The sequence below is a fragment of the Myotis brandtii genome, unplaced genomic scaffold (genome assembly GCF_000412655.1).
Source record: "Myotis brandtii unplaced genomic scaffold, ASM41265v1 scaffold247, whole genome shotgun sequence".
NCBI classification, from domain to species: Eukaryota; Metazoa; Chordata; class Mammalia; order Chiroptera; family Vespertilionidae; genus Myotis; species Myotis brandtii.
In genome coordinates this window covers 528,071-533,309 of record NW_005359352.1, presented here as the reverse complement: position 1 = coordinate 533,309, position 5,239 = coordinate 528,071, and the positions used below count along the sequence as shown (strand labels likewise).

At 51.2% G+C, this 5,239-nt stretch overlaps 1 protein-coding gene and 1 long non-coding RNA gene across 9 annotated transcripts in view; one reads left to right on the top strand and one right to left on the bottom strand.

Moving 5' to 3' along the window:
- ATP6V1C2 (ATPase, H+ transporting, lysosomal 42kDa, V1 subunit C2) overlaps positions 1-5,239 on the top strand; it is a 30,100-nt gene that overhangs the window by 3,683 nt on the left and 21,178 nt on the right. The gene's annotated exons all lie outside the window — the stretch shown is intronic.
- Positions 3,539-5,239, bottom strand: part of LOC102243060 — a 20,170-nt gene continuing 18,469 nt past the window's right edge. Inside the window, exon 3 of the long non-coding RNA XR_313646.2 lies at positions 3,539-4,231. This is a non-coding gene — a long non-coding RNA (uncharacterized LOC102243060). The remainder of the gene's footprint in view (positions 4,232-5,239) is intronic.

The window sequence follows — 5,239 nt, the reverse complement described above, 5'->3', positions numbered from 1 at the left end:
CCCCTGAGGGCACTGGGTGGACAGCGGCATGCAGGGTCCACCGGTTTCGCTGGCGGGAGGCAGCTTTTTTTAAGGGGCTGCCTTCAGCACGGAGAGGGAGAGGCCGTGGCTCAGGTGCTGGCACCCTTAGGAAGAGAATGGGTGCAGCGTCCCCCCAGGCGTTTTAAGGGTTTTGTTTGGGGTTGCGTTTGGAGTAACATATGCGCATAGTAAAAAATTCAACAGCCCAGTGGAAAGCTATCCGACCTGCTCTCCTCTCTCCTGTGCCCTTGTTTCTCCTCTTTGAAGGCCGCGTGGTGCTAGTTTTCTAGGGGAGCCTTCCGGAGACAGCCGGTACATGCACACGCACATACGAGTCTATTCTCAACAGTAACGTCATGCGAACGGCAGCACGCATTCTGCACCTTGCTCCTCCCACCTGGTCACAGGATTAGAGACAGTCCCTAAGCGCGCGTCCTCTCTCCCGGCCGCGTCACCTTGAGCAGATGTGGGCTTGATTTATTGGCATTTCTCTGTGGATGGACATTTAAGTTGTCTAGTCTTTTGCTACACGAACAATCTGTGATGACTGTTCCCGTGCACGTGTGGAAGTGAGGTGGCTGAGAAATGCTGGGAAATGTGACAGGGCTGCCCATGTGACCCTCCGGGGAGCTGCTCCTGCTAACACTCCCGCCAAGAGGGCGTGAAGATGCGCGAGTCTGAGCATCATTTGCTGTCTAGAAACACTTTTACCGTCTGGTACAAAATCATTGAAAGTACGTACAGATCACAGAAAAGCATGAGAAAGAAAATACAAATCACCCATAATTGTTATATTTGCAGTAGGTACATCCATTTTCCTACACATAAGTATTATTTTTTAAGTATATTTTCATTGATTTCTGAGAGGGAGGGAGGGAGAGGGAGAGAGAGAGAGAGAAACATCAATGATGAGAGAATCATTGATCAGCTGTCTCCTGCACACCCCCTCCTGGAGATTGAGGCCAAAACTCAGGCATGTGCCTTGACTGGGAATTGAACCTTCATCTTCTGGTTCATAGGTCAATGTTCAACCATTGAGCAACGCCAGCCGGCTGGGCCACATAAATATTATTGATGCATACATGTATTCATACATATCCACCTATTAATAAAGGTGACATCACTTCACACATATTTTGTAACTTGCTTTTCATATCTTGTTCTTTTGATCTCACCATTAACTATTGCACTGTAATATTATGCCATGTGAATTTGCCATCACTTATGAGGTGGTTTTAGAATAATAATCCCTTCTTTTGGTGAAGATGAAAATCTGTTGTTTAACAAGTGATTTTTAAAAAAATTCAGATGGGCCCTGGCTGGGTGGCTCACTGGTTGGAGCATCAGCCTGGGCAATGACAGATCTCAGGGTTGATTCCTGATCAGGGATGTCTGCCTGGGTCTCAGGTTCATTTCCTGCCCCCAGGGAGCCAGTCCATGCTGTCTCTCTCACATCCATGTTTCTCTCTTTCTCCCTCTCTCCCCTCCCTCCCTTCCTTCTACTCCCTCTGAAGAGCAATGGAAAAATATCCTTGGGCCCTGGCCAGTTTGGCTCAGTGGATAGAGCATTGGCCTGCGGACTGAAGGGTCCGGGTTCAATTCCAGTTAAGGACACATGCCTCGGTTGTAGGCTCGATCCCCGGTTACATCCGGCCTCAGGCAGGGCGTGTGCAGGAGGCAACCAATCGATGTCTCTCTCCCTCTCACATCGATGTTTCTCTCTCTGTCTCTCCCCCTCCCTTCCACTCTGTCTAAAAAAATCAATGGAAGAAATATCCGTGGGTGAGGATTAACAACAACAAAAAATGCAGAGAGGTTAGATGAGGAAACAGTCGTGGCACCTCCTGAAATGACCCAGGGCTGACCGCTTGATCTCGCTCCTCCTTGGAGGGTTCCGATTTTCGGGGCTTGTGGGCACGTGCTGCTGTCCTTGTCAGTGGACTGGAGTCCCGGCTGCGACCGCCTCTTCTAATGCGTTGTGTGGGAAATGCGTAACGAGGCGTCCTGGGGGACAGAGTTCAGGATTTCTAACCTTCATAATGGTGCCCTGGGCCAGGGGTGTGGTTCTCTGTGCAGATGCTATTCGTGTTCTCATTGCCCACGCCTACAGAGACTCCCGTGTAACTCCACATGGGATGTTGGGTAACCACACCACGCCGGCCTCGTCGAGAAAGAAAACTAGCCTTTGGCTTTCTCATCTGTAAAATGGGGTAACAGTGGCCGTCTCTGCTTTCAGGGGAGATTGAAGGGGAGTAAAATTGTGTTAAATCAAGAATGAAGGGGAGCCCTAGCTGGTTTGGCTCAGTGGATGGAGCGTCGGCCTTTGGACTGAAGGGTCCTGGGTTCGATTCCGGTCAGGGGCACATGCCCAGGTTGCGGGCTGGATCCCCAGGAGGCAGCCGGTCGATGATTCTCTCTCGTTATCGATATTTCTCTCTCTCTCCATTCCTCTCTGAAATAAATAAAAATATATATTTTTTAAAAAGAATGAAGGGGAGTAAAATCAAATCCCAGGACATGCTCTGTGACCAATTAACATCCAAGAACAAGTGGCTTGACCCTAAGTACCAGCTCCTTTCCTGGGCTGCTCTGCACGGCGGGCGGTGCGCCTGACAGCGGCCCTGGAAGTCAGCCCACCGCCCTGGGCTGCCGTTGCCGTGGCTCCCTGGCCCCCACGAGCCAACCAGGAGGCTGTGCAGTGAGGCAGGGCGCTGGCTTCTCTGTGCACTGCTCCCAGGCCTGGCTGCAGAAATGACCTCTACTGGGCATTTTCTCTTTCTAGGCCTTTCCTAGCCACCTACTTTCTTCCCTAGCGCAAGCCGTTACCCTCTCTCTGATTCACCAAAGCCCTCTCTCACTCTGGAAGTCTGTGATTCTGCAGTACTATTACTTCCACCTTTATGTTGTTGTTGTTTTTAGGAGGCATTCGTGTTGTGTTCTGTACCTGTTTGCTGTGTAAGTTGCTTGTGATGGTGGGATAGCATCTGTTTAAGGAATGATATAAAAATGTGTGAACAAGCAAAGTTGAGGCTACAATTGTGAAACAGATAGGACCCAGAGGAATGAAAGTGGTGGGGTTCTTTTGTTTGTTTGTTTGTTTGTTTACAGGCAAGGTGTGGTAAGAATGAAAATCATCGTGTATTGTCTTACTTGTGGGTATATAATCTCAAGAGCCTACCTATAGGGAAAAAGAAAAAGGGGTGTGGTCGGTTTGAGACCCCCATAACTCTTTATTCTTTCTTTTTCTTTTTTATTGATTTCAGAGAGGAAGGGAGAGGGAAAGAGATAGAAACATTAATGATGAGAGGGAATCATTGATCAGCTGCCTCCTGCAGCCCCACACTGGGGATCGAGCCTGCACCCCGGGCCAGTGCCCTGACCGGGAATTGAACTGTGACCACCTGGTTCATAGGTTGATGCTCAACCCCTGAGCCACACTGACCGGGCGAGACCCCCACAATTCTTATTCCTAGCATTTACCTAGTCCAGATAGCAGGGCACAGTGCCTCAGGGGTGAATACTGGAGCTTGGGGTGAAATAATGAGGTCCCAGACCGGCTTCAGGTTTTCGGAATGCCCTCCCCGGTTCTCTGGAAAGGACCCCGTGTTATGGGTAAATACATGCTCGCTGGCTGTGTGGCCCGGCAGCCTGAACCCGCCCGCGCTGTCCGGCCAGCAGCACGGAGGGAGGGACGGGTGTTTTCAGGGTGTATTGTTTCCCTAGCCTTTTATTATTTATTCACCCCAGGGCACTGCAGTGTTTTTCCAGCAGCTGGAAGGCGGTTCGCTTACTGGATGGGGCCTCCCCTGTATTTTTGATTTATTTCCCCATTCTGCCTTGGTTCAGGGACTCGGTACTTACACTGTAGATCATGGCCATTTGAGAAACCAAACCATTTTATCTTTGAAAAAGCTACCCCCCCCCCCCCCGCCTTTTTTTTCAATGTCTGAGTCCTTCACGGGATCTCAGCCTGGTTTGCTGTGCTGGTTGAACTATTACGTTTCCCGGGCGCCCAGCATTCGGACATACCTCGTGGGCGCCTGTGGCACATCGCCAACGTCACTGGCACGGCGGAGCGTTTCCTGGTGGAGTAGCTGGTGACTTTTCTTCACCCACGTGGGGCCTTGCGGGCGGCAGGGGCGGCTGACGGGAGAGTGTGATGCCTGCTTAGGAGTGCAGATCTCAGGGAGTCCGTTCTCCGAAGGCCATTCTACAGAGAAGCAACATACAATTTTATTATTTTTTAAATATATTTTTATTGATTTCAGGGAGGAAGGGAGAGGGAGAGAGAGATAGAAACATCAGTGATGAGAGAGAATCATTGACTGCTGCCTCCTGCATGTGGGGCAATCGAGCCTGCAACCCAGGAATGGATCGGGCGTGTGCCCTGACTGGGAATCGAACCCTCACCTCCAGGTTCATAGGTCAACGTTCAACCACTGAGCCACGCCAGCTGGACGCAAAATATAATTTAAAAAATGGCCCAGCTTCTCTGTTGCCGCAAGAACATCAGACGGAGATCACCTGCGTGCCATTTCTTCCATGCATTAGACCAGTGGTTCTCAACCTTGGCTGCACATTAGAATCACCTGGGATTCTTTTTAAAATCCTGATTTCTGGGCCTCAGGATCAGGATGAGGCCCAGAAATCAGGATTTTAAAAAGATTCCCAGGTGATTCTAATGTGCAGCCAAGGCTGAGAACCACTGCGTTAGACAAACACCAATCGAATGCCTCTGTGCGCCCGTGTGGTTTCTAGATGCCTCGAAGCTGCCTGGCAGTCCTACTGTGCGCATTCCCTATTCTCCTGCTCGCTCCAAAAACCGATTCAAACCTCCCCCACGCCCCATTCACCCCATTATCACCTGCTCATCCCGCTCAGCTCCCCTGACTTCCCCCTCCCCCAGCTCTTCTGACTTACCCACCGGAGCCCCTCCCGCGTAGCACTCGCCAGAGCGGACATCAACACTCTCCTGGGGGATTGTCTGACAGCCGTCTCCCCGGCCAGACTGGGGGTCCCACAAAGCCAGGCGCTCGCACACTTACATCCCCAGAGTGTAGAACACGTGGCCCCCAAGGACCAGCAGAATGCGTGGATGGAAGAGAGGTTCCTGGGAAGGTCCCAGGCCTTGAGGGAGCTGATCTGACCCCTTCACGTCCCAAAGGAGGAAGGAAGTTCCTACAAGGAGGCTGGGGAGGGGGTGAAGGGGTGGGGGGCG